At 35.7% G+C, this 23,244-nt stretch overlaps 1 pseudogene; it reads left to right on the top strand.

The window, feature by feature from the left end:
- The first annotated feature begins 20,524 nt into the window (after positions 1 to 20,524).
- LOC145273640 (5S ribosomal RNA) lies at positions 20,525 to 20,641 on the top strand (annotated as a pseudogene).
- The last annotated feature ends 2,603 nt before the right edge of the window (positions 20,642 to 23,244 follow it).

The following is a 23,244-nucleotide window of genomic DNA, read 5'->3' on the forward strand; positions in this document are numbered from 1 at the left end:
TAAAATAAAATAAAAAAATAGAACAGAAGAATTGTATGCACAAGTTAAAATCATAGACACAGAGTTTACAGACACAGCAGTAGATGGCTGTTTTTACAGACTAAGAATCCAATGCAATATAACAGCCACAAAATTCTGCACTATGATACCATCTCCAACTGCCTAGACACTGAAACAAAATTATCCATATCAGTATAACAGTCTCAAAAGTACAAAAGTCAACATCGAGCTCAACAAGGCATGTAGGACAATTACCAGCAACCTGAAATCGACCAACTTACCATCTGTCTACAGGATGTCTGGAATCACTTCGCCACATATTTGGAGGCAATAATGGAGGTAGAGCATTACAAGCAGAGTAGCGACAATTACCACTGTCACAGGCCTCGGAAGAAGAACACCAGTGTTCTTCCGGCTGTAATTTGTGGAATGAGTAGGCCAAATATAACAACAACGAGGCACTGAAAGAAGACTTCCCAGTAGGCTCTTAACTACCCTGGAAAGAGTGAGTAACCCTTAACCAGGCTCAAGTGAAGGTTGGCAAAATACAGAACAACCTGCACAAGGAAGGTTATGTACAGGACACTTGGTGCGCCCATGGTGCCGACATGCAAACTATCACACACATCCTCACAGATCGTACAATAAGCAAGGCATATTCTGATTTGGATCTAAGGGATGCCTTAGTCACTGCCCGATGATGGACCTCGAGATGGAGTGAAACATTATGATGATGAAAATACATAGATTTTAAACTCTTCTGACTTAAGGTTACTAATACTTAAGGTTATTAATACTTAAGGTTATTAATACTACAATCTAAAAGGTTATGGAAACAAAAAGGTACATTCTAAAAATGTTATTTAAAAATTTTCATTTTTATTAAATTAGGCTTTTTACACATGATCAACATTATAAGACCAAGGGTATAAATTGTTAGATTTATGGTAATTCTAATGTTTTTAGTTCAGTTAGAGATTAGCAATCACCGTGTAAAGGTGTTATAATTAAATAACTCGCGATTTATTTATTCTGCTCTTCACATCAACAATTTCTTGGTTAAGTTTGACACTGTTGTCCAAACTTCCAACTTCCAAACTTCTGTATACGTAACGCACCTTCTCTCAACTGAAAAAGCACTTCTGCTGATCAAACTTACTTCTTCAAAATCCAACTTCAAAATGAACATGCTCTCTGAAAAATCAACCCTCTTTTATCTCTAACCAGGAGCATCTCATCTGCATATCAGGTGGTAACATTGCAGGCATATAAATTTTTTTCTTTCTTTTTCATTCATTTTTTTCCACAACCGACCCGTTGAATTATGCACATGTGCTAGTTAGGTAAGTTACACCTTTTCCTACAGGTGTTACTATGCCTAAAGCAAGAAAACTAACTGAAGTTGAGCGCTCTCAAATTCTAGGATTCCATAAGCAAGGTTTGTCACAGCGAGCAATAGCAGCCAAGATAAATTGCAGTAAAACTGTTATTTGTAACTTTCTAAAGAACACTGAGAATTATGGAAAAGCAAAATCCCCCCAATTTCTTCTGTATTGAGTAGGAGAATCAGACAGGTTGTTATGAATGATAAAGGACTTTCTTCTAGTCAAATTAAGGCGGTTACAGATGCTGATTGCAGTCCAATAACCATCAGACGACACTTACAACAAAAAGACATGGTAAATAAAAAGCGTAAACAAATTCCTCGATTGCTTCCACATCACAAAGTGGACTGCTTAAGATTTGGTCATGAATACCAAACCTGGGACGTTGAGAAGTGGAAGAAAGTCTTGTTTTCTGATGAGAAAAAATTCAATTTAGATGGTCCTGATGGCTTCCAGCGATATTGGCATGACAAAAACATGCCCCTTGAAATTTTTCCACACGTCATAGTGGTGGAGGGTCCATAATGGTATGGGGTGCCTTTTCTTACAGAGGGACGATGGAGCTCCAGGTGGTGCAGGGTCGTTACACAGCAGCTGGTTATGTTAGCATGCTACAAAAAGCATCTTTGATAATGGAGGATCATCGTTTGTGTGGGGATGGATGGTTATTCCAACAGGATAATGCTGCAATCCACACTGCAAGACAGACCTTGAACTTTCTACAAGCAAATGGAGTCCATCTCTTGGGACATCCTGCATGCTCACCGGACTTGAACCCGGTTGAAAATGTTTGGGGATGGATGACAAGAGAGGTTTATCGAAATGTCCAACAATATTCAACAAAAAATGAACTTCGTGAAGCCATCTTCAGAAACTGGAGCAGGATCCCCTCCACCTTAATAGAAACCCTTATTTCTAGCATGCCCCAAATAATTTTTGAAGTCATCAAAAGCTGTATAGGGAGAACTCATTATTAAGTTTGATTGTTGAATGTTTTCATACACTTTTCATACACATTTTGTACAATTTAATAGAATTTTGTCTCTGGTCTTATAATTTTGATCATGTGTAAAAAGCCTAATTTAATAAAAAGCAAAATTTTAAAAATAAATCTTTGGAATGCACCTTTTTATTTCCATAACCTTTTAGATTGTAGTATTAGTAACCTTAAGTCGCAAGAGTTTAAAATCTATCCTTAAAAAGAAACTTTTTTAAAAAAGATTTTTAAGTGGTCTTGAATTTTAGATCAGCAATATAAGTGGTTTAGTGGATAGTTTTTTTTTTTTTTACAAAGGGGTCACCAATTATCAAGGCCAGTTAAGAATAATGGTTAATGTGTGTACAGTAGCTATTGGGACAATAATGTAGTAATAGTTAGTAGTGGTTTTGGTATCATTTGATTATTTAAGAAGACAGTTCAACAAGAACTTGTTTCTGTTGGACTTAAAGATGACAATAATGTAGTCAGCTGGAACGCAGACCAGCAGAACAGAGTTCCACAGGCGGACAGTTCTAGGAAAGAAGCTTTGTTCATGGAATCCATGTTTAGGTTAAGGCACTGATAGAGAATGGGGAAAAATATTGATAGTGGCTTTAGCTAGCCGAGTGTTCTTTGTGAAAGTTTGGCAAGGGGAAACCATAGATTGGAGCTCAGATGAGCACTTGTCATGGACAATGAAGATTGGCTACCAGAGACTGCCTTTTGAGGGCTTCTGTCATTAAGCAGAGAAGTCCACCATCGGAAATACACCCCCCAAGTATATCCCATCGCTTGCCAGACCCATGGGGATGGTGGAGATCCTCATATGATGCTGAGTCAGGTATAGGCCATTAGTGCATCCGTATATACAGTTAATGAACGAAGTAAGAATAGCAAGCTATTTCGGCAGGTTAGTAGAAAGCATAAAAGTTCAATCGAAACAAGAAAAATGAGAAGGAGGACACAAAATCCAGAGAATTGTGTTTTATCATTTTTTTTTAGTTCTTTTTTTTTTTTTTTTTTTTAGATCAATAACTTTCGTGTTCTCAGTATTATCAATTGATGACCTTGTGCCATTTAAGGAGTCGTCCTCTTCATGATTACATAAATAGTTGTTCTGTTTTTTTTTCTCTTTTCTTTTAACCATATCATCAGACTGCGTGAAGTTTGCCTTTTCAATTCAGACATGAATGACTTTCCGAAATTCAATCAAAACAGGAAAGTGTCTCTTAGACAACACACGTCCTTATCCATGTATGGGTGTCGCCCACCCACACCCATCAATCAAACAAAATAAAGGGCCACTGATTGACTTACCCTGATAGCATGTTTCATTTCCCTTTTGGCTTATGTGCCGCAACTGCTTTGTCTTATGGCGACGCTGTATTTGCTGGTTACCTGGCATCACCCACCTATCAGGAACGTCACACAAGGCTGATGAAACAAAGAATCGTTAGGAGACGGCTAACAAGCAAGTGTTCGACTTCTTATTTCAATTTCAATGACAATGATAGCAGTACCATGTCATTGATTTAGAAGACAGGCGAAATATTATTAGGAGGAGTTAGCAGCAGCATCCACTTCAGCATCAATATTGAACACTAGCGTCCGCAGATCAGTTTCTTGTTTTAGTGCTTCATTAATGATTCCAGATAACAGATGACATCCCAACCTTACGAGAAATCGTAAGCATCATCAACCGCAGCTGCTATATATGGAATTTGTACACGACTAGCTCACTAGTAGATAGTCTGCAACAACAACAAAAAAAGAAAACTGGTTTTCATCAAACAGAAATGGAATCATGTCGTTTTTTTTTTCTAGGGCGACAATTTTATCGTTCCACCCTGTATTATTAGGATGAATTATCAGCATCATTCACCACACTGCTCTGCTGAGCACTAGCACACGTAACTCCACACTTTTCCCTAGTCTCAGGAACAATATTAATGATAGTAGTATAGCTATACCCTTGTTGGTACGGACTACAGGCGGCATACCAACACTGCTGAAAGAAATCATCAGCATTATCCACCTTAATAGTCATATTTAGAACTCGCATCAGCAGATCCGTTTCAATACCAATCACCACCCTCCTCCTCCTCCTCCTCCTCGTCTTCAGCAGTTTTTCCTTAACGGTTTACCGAGTCATGAAACACAAGCAAAGAAACGTATTTATTGCCCCCTGAAATAAAAACACTATTAAGCCTGTCAGCTCCCTTTGTTTTCGCGTTCAGTACACCTTTTTATTTTTACTTGTTAGCAGGAGTTATAATATACAAGACAACTGAGCCTTGCTTATCTCATCCGTGCCTTCGTCATCTGCTAAAATGTCAGGACTGATCGTACATACCGTGTATATCGGTGGTCTTGGTTAAGCCACCATAATACGTTCGCCCTCCCGACGGCATTTGGAAGTACTTAACTGGCCGCCAACAGACACTAAATTGTACAATCGAGTTTTATTGCTTTCATATTCATTTTGCTAAGTCTCTCGCCAACAGTTAGATAAAACAAAAATACAACGACTACATAGACCTGATGTCGACCGTTGATAAATTGATCGATTGAAAGAAGCTGACTAGACAGCGAATCTATATCTTTTAAAAGCACAGAATTAAATAAACAAAGACAAGTAAATACGGCGGAATGGATAACTTGCTTGGATTTACAATAGAATTCTTAAAACGACAAGACCCGAACGCATTTATAATAATTGCTCCATAGTTAAACTGGCACTGTCAATAAAATTGATTTCCAGTCTTAAACAAAATTCTTTGAAGCATAAAAAATGAAGTTATTGAATAATCGGATTGTTCTTTCTTTCTTTCTTTCTTTCTTTCTCATAAGTATGTGTTCTTTTTTATTACCCGAAAGAAAGTTAAGTGAAGTAAATAATATTCGGGTCAATAACATAGTGGAAGAAAAAAGGCTAGTCTGAATCAAGTATGGATTACGCACATGCATTAGATCTGACTGTGAAAATCGAACAAGATAACCTTATATGTTACACACACACACACACACACACACACACACACACACACACACACACACACACACAGACGCACACACACACGCACACACACACACACAATTTCCAACTGTTGAAAAACGATTGAGTTTCGATCCTGACTTGAAATGCATATCTGTCTAGCCACACTGAAAAGTTGTTATAGAGAAACAGTCCGTGGATCTATCTATCTATCTATCTATCTATCTATCTATCTATCTATCTATCTATCTATCTATCTATCTATCTATAAAATTGTTTGTATAAATGCATTCGGTCTTGTCGTTTTTAAAATTCTATTTTAAATCCAAGCAAATTATCAATTCCGACGTATTTACTTTTCTTTGTTTATTCAATTCTGTGCTTTTAAAAGATCTCGACTCGCTGTCTAGTCAGTTTCTTCACGAACTAATCTTAGAGTTTAAGAGATAGGCATTCATAACCATATCTGTGCTGAAATAACATTACCCAGGCTATTTGTAAAAGTATATTTCAATTTGATCAACAGGTTATGACATTATCGTCATGCCCCCTTTGCAGTCGACATCAAAAGAATATACATTTTACTTTATTGATAACTTGAAAAAATATATAAAAAATTAAGACTAGAAATGCTAATAAAGGATCAAGGGCTTAGAAGTGTACCGGGGTCATTCATTGATTCTCAAGAAGCATCAGACGGGGGTTGAAAATTATAAATTTACCGACGTTTATTCCAATTAATATCATTTACATACACACTTTCTCAGTCAATGCTGACTACATCCGTCGACTCTGGTGATACCAAATCAGGCTGTCTGAAGATATTGATTTCCTGACTTATATGCGGCAAGCATTGATGTCAGTGTTATTTTTCCATTCCCTTTGCAAAACAATGTTCTGCAAAGTCAAAAACAAAAACATTTCTTCCAGCAAAACAACCAAGCAAAATACCATGAAGGCATAATGAACTTGAAACATAAAACCTGCCCCGCCCCCCATTATTGATTCGGCATCAAATAACCCAAAAAGGGTTGATATGTCGTAAAACAAATCAAATAAACTGTTCATCAGCCTTACTCCCCAACCGTGCATATAATAGAACGCAAAGAATAAAAAAAGTAATATAGTATTACTTTTACCGGTAATTGTTACCGGTTAAGTTCCGGTAATGATAAATGTTCGCGCTTATTTCATTCAAAGTGTTCACGGTGTCTGCCAGCAATTTTTTTTTCTTTTTTTTCTTTTTTTAAATTTTCTTCCTTTGAAGATTGTAACGTTGGGTATGGGGCAACCAAACCAGCTGCCAACATTGCCCTGCTTTTTATTGAAACCAACCGAGAGCTCTTTTTAGTATCCTCGTTGTTCCCTTAAGTGCAATTGTCTCGATCTCTTTTGCACATGGTTCACCAGGAATATTAGGTAGGACTTCAGGTTCTTCTTCATAAGCCTTCTGGCATCTATAATAACTGGTATGATTCATCTGCCTAAGATTCCAGTTTCTTTTCATATCATTCATGAGACCTTGATATTTGGTCTGTTTCTCCTTTTCAGCTCTGTTCAGACCTCCATCATTAGGAACACTCACTTCAACCAAGGTTGCAACTCTCTCTGACTTATTCCATATAACTATATCAGGTTAGACAGCAGCATTTTCAAGGTAGGTGGCTGTAGAGATTCCAGAATTGTAAGGCGCATGACTGGTGTGATGATTATATGCAGAGTCATGATTAGCATATTATAAGACAATCCTGCTTAAAAGGCGTAGCACGTCGACGATTGCGTGCAGAACCAAATGCCGAGCAACTGACGACCTGGGTGTTCCAAGTTCGAATCCAGTTTGTTCCAAAAATCACTTTCACTTAGGATGTTTGCAACCTTCTTGTGGCTTCTCTCGTAAGTACCTTGATACTTTTCTAGGAAAAAATTCTAATTATAAAAATATCGGGGAAACCAATGCCAACAATAGAATCTTCGGATTCATATGATATGGTGATGTTTTGGAAGTGAGTAGAAGCGTAGCCATCGTAATATCAAGAAGGCCGAGGAACTAAAGTCATGTAACCCGCTGACGTCATTAAATTTAGTCTGTTGAATCTGGTCATGGGTCACAAGAAACGACCGAAAGTTGATAACGTCTAATGACAAAACCGAAAGAACTATTTTCGGGGATTTAGCAGAAAAGTCAAAAAAAAAAAAAAAAAAAAGGTACAAAATGCAAATATATAACAAATTAATGTTACCAAAAGCAAGATAAGTTACTCTTCTACCTACCTAGATAATTTTTGCGTGTTTTAACGGAATGTAAAACTTTATTCTAGTTGAAAAAGAACAAGTGTTGATTTGCTAAGTTAAACAGGCAATCAAGATGGCTGACAAAAGCACACTGTTTTCGGAGCATCAAAAAATGGTTCAAAATTTGAAAAAAAGAAAAGAAAAAAAGTCAAAATAATGATAGAAATCCACACAATAAGTGTCAGGAAATGTCACAGTGACATTTATTGGGTGGATCTCTATCAGTATTTTTATTTTTTTTTCGAATTTTGAACCATTTTTGACGTTCAGAATGCAGTGTGTTTTTGTGTTTCGTTACATTTGGATACATGCAATAAGAGAGAATTATTTGCCAAGTGAATATAAAAAAGTAAGATCTTGTAAAAGTTTAATTATTAGTAAAATTTGAAATTTCATAACGATGTTTAAAACGTACCATTGTATGTATTAATTATTTATCAAATAAATCGTTAAATAAGTTGTTGTTGTCCTTCTTCTTCTTCTTCTTCTTCTTCTTCTTCTTCTTCTTCTTCTTCTTCTTCTTCTTCTTCTTCTTTAACCGTATGTTTGTTAGTGTAAAAAAAAGAAGAAAAAAAGCGACACGAACACAGTTAAAAAAATCTTTTTAACTTCGCAAAGAAAATGACAATATTAGTAAAAAAAAAAAAAAAAAAAAAAAAAATCAGAAAAAGAAAATTCAAACTTTTACAACATATATAAATTCTACAACATATTTTTGTAATGTTTTAATATTTCATGTCTGAAATCACTTTCCTATATAAACAACGTAAAATTCGATCCATTTTTTGGCGACATAGCGAGACATGTAATCGTTAGCATTTTTTTTCAATTTAGTAGCGGGGGTGAGGGAAGAAAGGGGAAATAAGGTGGGGTGAGGTCATAAGTTCCAAACATTATAAAGGATTTTTTAAAAATTTAATCTAACGGCAATGATGTTAAGACCTTTATTATCCAAATATTCTGTATTGTTTTCACTGGTCGCCACGATTGTTTTCGCGCGCACGTACATTCAATTTTTGCGCATTTAGACATTAATTCTGTATTCTCACTTGCACTTTAATACAGTAATTCTGTATACTCACCATTCCATAGCTAGCTATAATATATACTGACCCAACGGTATCTATACATCTGTAAACTTAGTATATTGTTGCGTATTGATACTCATTTTAAAAGAAATTTTTTTTCTAGTTATTTAATGTATTTATTTGCTTCCCCACCAAAGCAAATTAGGCACAAGGCCGTTTTTAATGTGGGGTAAAAACCAGCTCCCCTAAAAGTAGGCACTCTGGTTACCAAAAATAATAATTGTCCCAGTATAGAGGGTTTCCCCTCCATTGACTGGTACAAATTATCTTAAGTGCAGCATCTGCAGAACAGATGGTATTTATTTGCTCCCCCACTGAGCAAATTAGGCACAAGGCCGTTTTTAATGTGAGGAGTGAAGGGGAAATGGGGACCAACTCCCCGGGGAGTAGGGGAGCTGGATAGTGACAATTGGTATGAAGGGTTTCCCCTACATTGACCAAGGTCTTATATGTGGGGTTGCCCCCGCATATGGTCTTTGCTTGCAGCATCTGCAGAACAGATACTACACTTTGATCCCGGCCCGAAGGCCAAGAACAACAGACAAAAGGCAAGCCTCTTTTCTAGTTATTTAAAAAGAAAATACAACGTTTTTTTTATTTTTATTTTTTATTTTATTTTTATTTTTATTTTTTTTTTTTTTTAATATATGAATCATGGAATTGTATTCATCTGCAAAAGATCTAGCTAATTTGCATATTCTTTTAAACATTTATTTTAATAAATTCCCTATTAGCTTTTTCAGTTTTCTTATTGGATGATCATCTTTAGTTAACTATTACGTGTAATTATATCTACATGATTTATACTTGCGTAATATTTGCTTAAAAAGGTTACAGCAAACACAAAACTCTTTCTATATATATTATATATGCGTATATACAGGGTGACTAACTTAAAAGTAGCACAGAAAATGTAGTTGAGAGGAGGAACACTCGTTTATTGTTTAAATTACTTGTAGCATTGTTTAAATTACATGCAGTGTTATAAAAAATGCTGGAAGTGCTCTCCGTTGACATCTATGCATTTCTAGGTACGTTTAACAACGTTTGCAGATACTGCCTGTAGACCTTTTTCTGGTGATTCTCCTGATAGCATTGGTAATGTTCTCCTTTAGTTGGTCTAGATTGTGAGGATTATTTGCATAAACTTTTTGTTTGAAAGTCCCTCAAAAATAAAAATCACACGATGAAAAGTCCAGGGAACGTGGCGGCCATAACCCTTTGCTTATTGTTCTTTCTACCATAAACATGTCATGAACTCGTGTCAGTGGTCTGTGAGACATCTTGCATGTAGCGCTATCTTGTTGGAAAAAGACTTGCATTTTGTCTTGTGGTGTCAGTTGGTCGATAAGTAAGAGAAAGATTAGAGAAATAGGGCTACTTTTAAGTTGGCCACCATGTATATTTGTTTAAAAAATGTTGCCTACCAAACTCCTCGGTCAGGTTTTGGTTTACAGACATGGAACTTAATATATAGGCTATTCAAACCCATACGAAACTTTATATTTGTGTTTTAGTCGGGGAAAATCGATGCAAAAGTGTGAAAAAAATGTAATTTGCAAGGCGAATGTCGAACGACGACATTACTAATATACATGCGTAACGTAATAGCTATTGATTCATGTTTTAATTTTTAGGTTTGCAGCAAACATGTTTTCATAGCTCAGGCATTAACGTCAAAGGAAAAAAAAAGTAAATCGCAAGCTAAACGTTTTGCCTTGATTCTCCACGGTAGCGCATGAGTTATTTTTTTTTTTACTTTTTAAATCATTACTATATATTGGGTCCAATACAATATAATAATAAATACGAAATCTACATTAATCAAAGTATCATATTTAAGCGTATTTTACGACCGAGCAATGCCGGGCGGCCTGCTATATATATATATATATATATCTTATCAATACAGTGAAATGGAATACTCTTTTCGCTAAAATTTGTTCAAGATTGTTGGGGACCCTAAACTCGCTACAAGAAAAAATAATGAAACGAATTGAATGAAGGAAACAAAGAACTCAAATACTGAAATAAAATAAACATGTCGTTTATTTTCTGTTGAGAAATGAAAGTCTTGGGTGTACACGTGTTCATTCAGCCGTTGACGACTACGCGCGTGGAAGGAAGGAGGAATGCAATAGAGAAACGTGAAGTGGCAAGCCGGCCTGTAGAAAGAGAGGGTTAAGCTCAGTAGAGAGTCGCGCACATGTCTGTGTTAATGGACCAAAAATGTTAATGGACCAAAACGAAAGGGAGATAGAGTGAGAAAGAGTGAGAATGTCAATCCAGGTTATGGAGATAGAAAGCGTATAAAGTGTACGTACTGTCTGTTGGCTTTTTGTCCCAGATAGTAGCAAGTAGTGTTAGGTACGCGCGCGCATGCCGAAAAGGCACGCTGTCAGTCTGTAGACCGCACCGCTCGAAAACTGATCCTAAAAGGAAGAAGTCGCTTATTGCTCTTTCTTTTATACTTGTTTCCGGTAGTCTTTTGTGCATGTGTGTATTTCCTTTGAAAGGGGAAGTGACGTTGTCCATGCGTGCGTGTATGTGCGTAAGTGTGCGCGTGTGTGAGTACGTTAACGTACGCGTGTGTGTGTATACACGTGAATGTGAGTGTATGAACGCGAACGTGAATATATGTACGTGTGTGGACGTGGGCGCGTATGTTTGTGCGCACGTATGTATATGACAAGTAATATAGCTTGAAATGTGAACGCGTGTTTTTGTGTGAGACTAGAAAAGGCTCGCGCAAGATATAACAATTTACTTTACAGGATTTACTAATCTCTATATATATTGTCACATAATCCTAAAAATAGATTATGTGTTTTTAAGAGAAAGCTGTTTAATTTATTTTGGCAAACGAAGAATGCATCTAGCCTTTTTTTGTTGTTTGAATTATCGCCGAAGCGAGCGAGAGAGAGAGAGAGAGAGAGAGAGAGAGAGAGAGCGAGAGAGAGAGATGGGGCGAATCTACAACGAGAGAAAGAGAGAGTGTAGGAAAAGAGAGAGAGAAAGAGAGAGAAAGAGAGAGAGAGAGAGAGAGCGAGAAGGAAAACAAAGGACATTTTTTTATAGACGACACTTCTGAAAACAGTCATGGCGAACGGACGGTGAAACCCTGTTTCGAGTTATCGTTGATAATAGGCGTAAGCCTAGATGGGTGCGAACACTCGTTGATTTAAAACTAAACAGGAAACTGATTTACAATGGACTAAGAATCTGAACAGAATAATCTGAAACAAAAGGAATGACTTACGAACTTTATAAATCAACATTCGAGTTGTGGAGATGCATCTCTAAACCAATCGCCCAAAATGAAGAAAACAAAAAAGAAAGAAACCTTAAAATAAAAAACTGCCGAAGAAAACTCACATAGAAAAAGTATGAACTGTAAGTCCTCTCTCTATATATATCTCTTTCGTGCGACGTATCGGCGATTCCTTTATTTCGCAATTTTGTTGTTTTTTCCGTCGGCATTTTCGGATATTAACGTAAACCCCATCCTCATGATTTGTGTTTCTTTTGTTGTTTGATTTAATCTTCTTACCTCCCTTAGCGCATTATTTTTTTGTAATAAAGTTGATTTAAAATTTAAAACCGCGTTTGAGAGAGAGAGAGAGAGAGAGAGAGAGAGAGAGAGAAAGAGAGAAAGAGAGAGAGAGAGAGAGAGGTCGTAGTTTGATTAAGCGGCTCCCTCCAATAGGGGGAATGAATTGGACGATCTTATGCATGTATATCGTATACTGCAGAATAAAAATACTAAAAACATTAAAAACATTGATAAGCCCCAATGATTTTGCGCTGTCATGCTTAACAATTTTTATTATTAAGAAGAAAGAGACAGCTGCAACAGGAAGAAAAAAAGAAAGTAAAAGAGAGACATCAATATCCAGTGAGCAGCAACATATGACGTGTAACAAAACTGCATCTGTTTATTAAAAGGAAAGAGAGAAGCAAACACAGAGACATCACTATCCACTGACTAACAACTTACTACCTGTTCAGAAAACTTCATCTGTCTACTACAAAACGCTGGTCCGAGATGTTTTATTTAGGGCATCTTATGTGGTATAAATTGTGGTTTTATATATATACTAGCGGGGGTGGGGGGTACCCGGCGGTGCCCGGGTGTTTGGAGGTGTGTGTGGTGTTAAATAAAAAAGAACCCGGGGGGGGATCGAACCCGAAGCCCTGAGGCGAAGTTTGAAAATAAAATCGGCCAGCCAGAATGAGTTAGTGAAAGATGTTTGAATTTATTTAAGAACCAAATTGACAGGTGCGCAGCCGGAAGTCGTCGAGCGTTACGACGACGACGTAGGTTTGTTTGCTATAAGCGAAGTAAAAAAAAAAGAAGAAAACAACGTTAACACTAAGCGGGGGAAAAACACACACAAAAAACTAACGTAAGGCAAACGAACGATGAAAACAGAAAAACCAACACGTGAAAAATGGCTTAAATAAGCCTGTTTCGATATTAAAATTTAAAACATCGAAAAAAAAATATCTCACACCACGATTCGAACCCAAAACGTTTAGATAATGAACCAAGGCCTTAACCAACTGAGATAAGGCGACGTTCACGAAATTTCTCCGGTTTTTCAACTATTTAAAGTAAAACAGGTCACGAAGTCATCTGACGCATGCGTAGGATCGGTCATTGTCACGAGAGGACCGTTTTTGTTGACCCCCCACCCTGTCGAAAATTGTCGATTTCGAGGTGAAAAAGTGAACGTTTTTCGCCAATTTTTCGATATTTTTCGAGTAAAGGATGGAGCTTCGATGGGATACCGAGTTTGTGAATTTTCGTCGCGTCTGTCGAAAGTTTTTAGCAGACATCCAAACATACACACAAACATACATACATACATACATTTTCGCTTTTATATATATAGATATATATAAATGAAACGTCTGGTTTGTTCAACTTAACTAAACTAGAAAACTACAAGTCTGTTTTTTGTTATATTGTACAGTGATTGTATCTAACCTAACTGTGTTTTTAAATATTAAAAAGTAAAAAAATATTACCATATTAAAAAAAACCTTATTTTTGATATTGTTACTTTCCGTTCCGATTTCAGCCGAGGCTAGTTACCGGAAATACTTCCGGTTTATATTGAATCTGCTTTCATTATTCCGATTATTCAGTGACATTTCATATCGATAAGTATACCATTAATCCTGTTTTGTTTTTTTTATAGAAAAAATGCATTAATTTTTTTTCTTTCCTTCCAGCATTTTCTTTACGTGTTCCTCATCGGCATAACAAAATAATAATAATAAAAAAACTTCTCGCCGGGATTTGCAATATATATATATATATATATATATATATATATATATATATATATATATATATATTAAGTAATGTGATTTATAATTTAAAAATTTAAAAATTTTTTTTTTTTTTTTAATTTTTAAATTATAAATCACATTACTTAATATTGAATTAGCTCTAGGACATTTAACTATCGAGCTTATTATATATCTAAATTACAACGAGCATTTCCTGTATTTTAATTAAACTAGTAATTTCACTATTACATTAAAATACACTTAGCTCTTTAGACTATTATTTTAATCTCCTTTAAATTATATATATATATATATATATATATATATATATATATATATATATATATATATATATATATATATACACACACACCAGTTTTGTTTGTTGTTTAAATATTTGCAAAAAAAAAAATACGCAAAAAAGTTTGTTTCACGTTTTCTAAACTATATAAAAAATACTTTAACAAGACAGATTAAACACCCCCCCAAACCTCGAAAGTCGTTCTTAACATGGGGAGGTTGGAGGGAGTTATTCCGAAAGCCGTTTTTAACATGGGGATGTTGGGGTGTTTATAATACGTTGGGGCAATTCGTAAAATGAACGACGTTGCTATTATTTATTGCAAAAATTGCTTAAAATTTATTTATTTGACAAAAAATTGATATTTTCTACAAACATTTAATAAGAAATGCAAATGAACGGTAGGGTTTTTGTTTTTTTTGTGTTTTTTTCTGTTGATGTTTTGTTTCTACATTTAAAATTTTACTTTATAATTTCTTTCACATAGATTTGTTATTACATCGGCAACGCTCGGCTTTATCCGGCTGTTGACGTCATACACCGGTGAAAGCCGAAGGGTGAGAAAATAATTACGCAACACTTAAAATTTAATTCATTGTGGATTTATTCAAGCATTCCTTTAGAAAATAAATATTTAAAATAAAGTGGTGCTTATGCACTTATGGTACCGTGCTATTTCTAAAAATAGTATTTTCACGTTAAATTCAAGTTTTACAATATCTTTTTATTTCTTAAATTGTTAGGTGAAAGTACAGATAACCCAGTCGGTTTATAATGTGTGGGAAATCTACCTCCCGAATAAAGGGTACTCTGGATAGTAACAAAAATAAAAATTTCCTCAGTCTCGAAGGATTTTTACTCTACTGATCGACGAAAAAAAAAACGGTGAAGTGTAGTTCACCTTCTGTTTCTCTCCCCCACCCTGTCTTTCTCTCTTAATATCTCTCCCCATCCATCTCTCCCTCTCTTTCTCTCTATATCACCCTCTCCATCTCTCTTTGAGCCCCTTTCTCTCTCTAACTCCCTCTATCTCTCTCCTTATCTCATTTCCTGTGTCCCGCTCCCTCTCTGTTTCTAACTCTCCCCCCCCTCTGTCTATCCCTCAATCGCTCTACCTCTCTCTATCTCCTTCTCTATTTCCTTCTCACTTTCTCTTTTCTATCTATATATCTTTCTCTCTATCTGTCCATCTCTAATCCCTCATCCTATTTTAGTCTAAATTAAATACAGTGAATAAAGCATTGTCAAAACATGGATAAATCCTATTTTAGTCACCTAATTTACTTACTGTGAGAATAAAAGTTATTTGGTACTTACTGCTACCTTGAACAGCACCAGGAGTAACTGGTAAAACCTTTCTAATTAAATTGATTTTGGCAACCGTTCGGTGACAAAATGATATAGCCTTAGCCCTTGTTGCATGCGGAATACCTGTGACCTTGCTACCAAGTAGAAGAACTACTTATTCTACTTTGAAACTACTATTAAACATTCAATTTTTCAATAATCTTATGTTCAACATCTCCAAAACATCCAGTATGAGGAAAAATATTGCAAAAATGCAAACTTATTGTTTGGGATGAATGCACAATGTCACGCAAAAAATCACCTGAGGCTCTTGGTCGATCCTTGCAAGATTTGCGTGGTAATGTCAGCCATTTGGGAATGCAGTAATATTGCTTGGATGAGATTTCAGGCAAATGTTACCTGCAATTACTCAATCAACACCAGCAGATGAAATAAATGCTTGCCTCAAATACTCTACGTTTTGCTGCCATGTAAAGACATTAAACTTAACTCAAAATATGCGTGCCCAGTTGCAGACTGCTCGATCCGCACATAAATTTTTGCATCACTTGTGGGAAATTGGGTATGGAAAAGTGCCAGCTTATCTGAGTTAAGGGCGAAATTCTTTGATTCTTAACTTCTGTAATTTTATTACATCAAAAGAAGAGTTGGTTAAACAGGTTTCTTCAGATATTCAAATTAATTATATGAATTCCACTTGACTGACTGAACGAGTTATTCTTGTAGCTCAATATAAAGACGTCCATGAATTTAACGCTATTATTCAGTGTAAAATTCCAAGTGAGGTAGTCAAATACAAATCCATCGACGCTGTTGTGGAAGCAGATAAAGTGGTTAATTATCCAACAGCTAGATTTGCCAGGGATGCCACCGCATGTACTGCAATTGAAAATTGGCATAGTAATTATCATGTTGTGAAATATAAACCAATCCAAGCTTTGCAATGGCACATGGCTTGCAGTAAAAAAATTAACAAACAATATCATAGAAACAACAATCTTAACAGGACCTTTCACAGGTGAATATATCTTCATTCCACGCATTCCTATGATTCCACCGGATACAGAATTACACTTTAGGAAACTGCACTTTCCAATTTTAGTGTCATTTGCAATAACCATCAACAAAGCTAAGGGAACAATCTTTACAATTGTGTGGCTTACAGTTATTCACTGACCGTTTTTTCACATGGACAATTTATGTTACACGTTCAAGAGTCACCTAGCCAAAAAAATCTCTATATCAGCTAAGAAAATGGAACAACAAAAACTGTTTACCCATACGAAATGGGAAATTAAACCTATAATAAACATGCATTTCCTCATTTTGAAACTTTTTCCATTGCGCGAATTTGAGCCACAGCAACGCGTGGCAGGGTACAGCTGGTATATATATATATATATATATATATATATATATATATATATATATATATATATATATATATATATATATGTATTACTTATTTGTTCATCAAGCAGGATGCAAATCCTTAAATCCTGGCAAAGGAGCAAATTAAATCAACGACGGGCTCTACGAAACAACAACAATAACAACAAAAAAAAGACAAACAAAGTAAACTAAAGAGGCATTCTTCAAAGAATCTATCCAGGTCATTGTGGATGTCATTAGATAACGTATTGGTCAGAAGATCTTTTGAAAAGCTATTATCATTTAAACAATGATTGGGCCAGGGAAGAAAGAAAGACTCAGCATCATACCATAAAAAATAGCACGGTACCTTCTCTGCATAAACATCGTTATTTTTTTTGTAAATATGGTTTTAGTAAATAAAATGTTTAGGTGCAATATTGAAATTCATTTCACTAAATAATTTACGTAACTGAAACAGAAATTTCATTTATTTATTTAGTGTAAATAAGCTTTATTGAAAAAGAAAACGAAACATATATCTCGGTTATTCAATTTTGCTTGAGATCTCATTCCATGTTTTAAACTTCATCGTATATCTATCTATCTATCTATCTATCTATCTATCTATCTATCTATCTATCTATCTATTATATAAAAAGAACTTTGTGCGTGTGGGTGTTCGTTCCCTATGAATTCCAAAACGATTGGGCCGATTTTTATTTAATTTTACACAAATGTACTTTATGTATATGGCGATGTTCTAACGTTGTGTTGGAATGTATTCGATAAGTATTGATGACTGATAACCGAAAAAATCCGATGAAAGAAAGAACAGGCGATTTTGAAAAAACTTAACACCTTATACAACCTAACATCACAAGTGCATTTGAGAAGTTTTATTAGAACACACGCAGAAAGATTCGGTATATAAAATCAACAGTAGGTTCTTTGATATGACAGGGGCAAGTTCGAAATGAATGTTTCTGTTTAAAGCACAGTTGAACTATGATACTTGACTTCTGCCTTTTAAACTTTTATTCAAGCCGATATATATATATATATAATTTTATCAAATAAACAGTAGGTTCTCTACAGTACAATGTAGACTACAATATATTGTGGATTAAGTCACTGCAGGGATACATGTGAAATTTCCCCCTTGGTACACCGCGATAGGTCCCCAACTATAGCAGGCAATCAATCAATTTCAGTGCAGACAATTTTAAATATTTAGTATTTGTGCAAGGACTGATTTCTGGTCGAAATGCAGAAATTAGGAGGCATGTCTTGACAAAATTAGAAAGTGAACCAAACCTAACCCTACAAAAATTAACGGAAGACTGTCAGAAAATAGAAATTCTTAAAAAAAAAATCGATGCATATCGAAGCTGGAGTTGCATAGATAAAAAAAAACAGACAGACAAATAAAAAAACACGTAAAAAATAAAGCACAAGTTAGAGAAAAGCACACACATATCCGCACATAGCTAAGAAAGAATTAGAAGAAAGAAAAATCTCTTCTCAATGTAATCGATGTGGAAATTTCCATTGGGTTAAGGACTGTCTATATTTATCAAGAAAATGTTTAATACGCAAAAAATATAGAACCCAATGGTACTCATTGTAGAAATAAAATTAAATACAAAACTTGAGTGTGTTTGACAGAGACTGTAAATAACGGAGAAAGGTTGCAAAAATATGTGAGTATAAAAATTCACGATAAAGAAATAAAAATGCAACTCGATTCAGGTTCAGACTTTCCGACAATAAACTAAAATACCTGGAAGAAATTGAATAAATCCACAATGCTGAGAACACGCAAAAATGCAAGGTATCTTAATGGTATGCAAATTAACTTCGAAGGTGAATTTTTAGTGAACGTCACATTATTGGGAAAGGCGAAAAAATTAAAGGCTCATGAACTAACGAATACCACGAACCTACTGGGCTCCGACTGGATTTATGAATTAAAATTATGGAGCCAGCCAATCAATAACTTTTTCAAACTGAAAATATAAAGTACAACAGACATGCAGGCGTTGAAAAACAAATTAAATGGAATCTTTTCTTGTTCTAGCCATGAATAGCCAAACAGGAGCGGCAAACAAACCGATACTATTGTAGAATAAGCAAACGTAGATTCCCCTAACGAGAACAGCGTCTGACCACAAACCAAGAAACCAAAATCAGGCAGGATACTCTATTACTAGTCCTAAAGTGATGACATCCTCGCCAACCGACCCAGTCATAAATTTCTATGCGACTGCAGGCGATTTTTCACCGGATACGAAAACTTCAGCTGTACCACAATAGATACCAGTTGCAACTCTATTTTTCTCAGTATTGGAATATTATTTACTGAGAGTCAACATCACTCAAAGATATTACATGCTGCAAAATGATAGGACTCAAACTGTTTTTCCACGATATGGAAGCACTGCCAGACCATTTTATCCGGTGTCTTCAAAATACGCAGTGCATCAGGTTAACAATACTAGTGGAAACCCCTGGGACAATATCGCTCCTTTGTAATGTTGTGACCCTTTCGACTGTGATCATAGCGTAGTATCTGTGTTAACTGTGGCAAGCAGGGCCAAGGTTCAAAACATTATTATTATTATTATTATTATTATTATTATTATTATTATTAATATTATTATTTATTGATTCGAGCGACGGAGGTCGCTAGATCAATTATTATGATTAAAAAAAATAAACAATTAAATTGAGAAAAATGATTGACAAAAGGAACGTGAAAATAGAAAATAGATGTAAACATGATTTTGGTTTGCATAAACAAATAACTAGATTGGGGACATAATCTGTTGGTCAGAGATACGTGACGTGATGAAATGTAGATTTGGGGAGATTCTAAGCAGTATTTAGCTGGACATCAGAGAGAACGGACGACTCAAAATGACACGGGAAGCGGCGTCATTTCAGGCAGCCAAGATGTAAGAACGTGTAATCTCTGTAAATGCCGGCCGGATCATGAAAATAAATGTTTGTAAATAATTCAGGTATGTGTTGTGTTATTTACATCTGTTAAAAAGAACTGTTTGTCTACAACTGTTTCGATACGTCCATGTCAATCGTTTCCTGTTAGCACTGTTGCATAAATGTTAAAATGTACGCACTAGACGATCAACTAAATGATACGATGTATATACATGCACGCATTTGCACGTACACGAATATACAGATAAAATATAAAACCCAACTATTCAACATGTACCTCGTTATATTCATATACATACGCATAATATAACATGTGCGTCGTTATAGAACGTATTCATACACCTGCCTATATAACACCTTGTCTGATGGATTATTACACGCGGAGTCGTAGGTGAGGTTTATTGACCCATAATTATTTGTGACGGAGTCTATCCACGCAAGTAATTGATTGTTTTATTAACTCCTCAAGATTAATAAGAAAATGACAATAAAACGTTTTTCTTGCAGGTCAAAAGAAAAAATTTCGCCCTAAACAATAAATCCTCTATGTACAGCACAATCACGTTGACACACCGGTTCTCGCCAGATCACCGAAGTTAAGCAACATTGAGCCTGGCCAGTACCAGATGGGTGACCATTTGGGAAGGCTAGGCGCTGTATGTACCTTCTTGGAAGGTTGGGCGTAGGGCCAGCACCCTCACCCTGTAAAAAGAAATCCTCGCTACAAAAACATCTACAAAAGTTATAAATGGCCTATGCCCCTCTAGGGGCTCAAGGGCTATGGATGGATGGAATAAATCCTCTAAGAAGCAAAGGCTACTGAAAACGTCTGTGACACATTTGATATTGAGCTTCCCCAAATCACACCGGAACACATGCCAGAAAAAGGAAAATCACCGAGCCGTTCATGGCTCACCCGAAAAGGAAAAAAAAATACTGATACACTGTTCACAGTTATCAGTTTGCGAGGGTGTGGCAGAATTAACTTATGTTACCTACTAATAGAGTATTCCAATCTCAATAAATACTGGAAGACTAAACCGTAAGGTGTCAGTCAATATCCGGTTACACTCGTATACTGGACTGGTGGCTGAAGTGTGGCGTCTGCTCAGATGCTGCACTCAAATTAAATTGTCCTTAGTCAATGGAGGGGGACCCTTCTATACTAAGGCAATTTTATTTTTGCAAATTGCCAGAGTGCCGCCTTTTTGGGGGGGGGAGCTGGTTTTCTTCCACATTTAAAACGACCTTGTGTCACATTTTGTTTTACGTAGGGAAGCAAATAGATATCAGTTGATATCCAGTGGACTAACCTAGGTCGTTTGTCGGCTATGACGAACGAACAATTCACCTATTGTATGCTTTGCAATACATGTTGTCACTGTATTTTGGTGTTCTGTTTTTCTTTGTAACACCTTATCAGAGCTATAACAGATACAAACGAGTAATGCAGCAAAATCATGTCGACACACTGATTCCTGTTAGATGAGTGAAGTTAAGCGACATTGTACTGGCTTGTACCAGACAGGTGATCATTTGGAAATACTCGGCGCTGTATGTATTTAAGTAATCAGGTATGCATCAGGGAAGTCTGGAGCAAGATGTAGCATCGGTTAGTCTCCCTCTGATATTTTTGAAGTTACCATACATGGGTAGATGGAGTTCCTCAGTCGTAGTGAATGCAATACATCTAGGGAAGGGCGACTCTGTTGAAAAATCAAAACAGGAGAAAGGGAGCCCATTGGTCAGGGCAATCTTCTAATGATGATGTCACAAACGAAACATTTGCTTTCAATTTATCATAAGCGAACTCAGAAGTAGTAAGGTTAAGGAAACTGTCATGAGAATGCTCAGGTCACGTACGCAGTCTGAGGTAACCTATTGGAGAGTACTTGAATGCCTACAAGACATTATCCTCGAGTGTCTAAGGGTTCCCTGTACAGGAGTTTGTCTGGACAACCTGGCATGAGGATGTTTTCCCTGAAAGTGAATCCTAACTAAATATTAAAAAAAAAAAATACTCGCAGCACAAATAAGTTCTCGCTTTGGTCAATCAACACTGGCTTTTACAAGAAATAGTACACCTTCTACAAGTGATGTTACCTGAAAGCTGTATACTCTACCAGACTAGATAAATTTTGTCCTGGAATTCAATCTTACAATAAAAAAATAAATAGAAAGATAAACTATAATATATTTTAATGGTTAATTAAGGAAAGGAAAATTGTGTTCCCAAATTCTTTAATAACTCAGTGTTTGAGAGATAAAGAGTAACTTTAATAGACTATCTGAATATCTCATATAGAGATCAAATGTTTGCCTCAGGAAGGGGGGGGCTTGATTTCTGAGAACTTTGACTGAAGTAAAATGAAACACACGAGTCTAACCCACCAGAGAGAACTTGAATACGTATTAGACACTAACTTCAAGTGTATAAGGTCTCTCTATACAGGGGTTTGTCAGGACAACCTGGTATGAGGATATTTTCCCTACAAGTAAACCCTAACTAAATATTCAAAATCACATAGTATTCACAGCCCAAATAAGATCTCGATAGGTTAGCCAACACTGGTTTTTACGAGAAGCGGTGTATCTTCTCCAAGTGATATTACCTAAAGTAACAGCACAAAGCTGGATACTCCACCAGACTAGATGGATTATTCTCGTAGAATCCAATACGACTAAGAGACCACAAGAAATGTATACTATAACTAGTGTTTGAACGATTATTTGGTACCGGAATCGGGAACTGAGAAAATCGAAACTTTTTAAGGTATTGTAATTGGAAAAAAAACATTATGCCTACTTTCTAATGCCAAAACGAATCTCGTAATTATTTATTATTTGGTTTGTTTTTGTTTCAAACTTAATTTTCCACCACTGCTACTGAAGATAAAATGGTAAATATTTATTGATTTTAAGCTAAAAAAAAGACAAAAACAAAAACATTAAAATGTATAAATCTCGCACAAGTGGATTTTTACGTTTGCGAAAATATATATCTTATATCACATAGGTTCTTACAGTAATCTAAAGAAAAAACAACTCTACATTTAGTGATTCTAAAAGAATCAGAATCGGATTCGGTAATTGTATTGGAATGAAGAATTTAAAACAGAATTGCTAATTGTATCAGAATCAGGAAAATTTTTGGAATACTCTTATCACTAACTATAACATATTTAAATGGTCAGTTGGGAAGAGGAAAATTATGTTCTCCATTTCTTTACTAAGTGTTTAAGAGGTAAAAGAGAACTTTACTGGAA

The sequence above is a fragment of the Euprymna scolopes genome, chromosome 4 (genome assembly GCF_053919585.1).
Source record: "Euprymna scolopes isolate OS-2025 chromosome 4, ASM5391958v1, whole genome shotgun sequence".
Classification (NCBI taxonomy): domain Eukaryota; kingdom Metazoa; phylum Mollusca; class Cephalopoda; order Sepiida; family Sepiolidae; genus Euprymna; species Euprymna scolopes.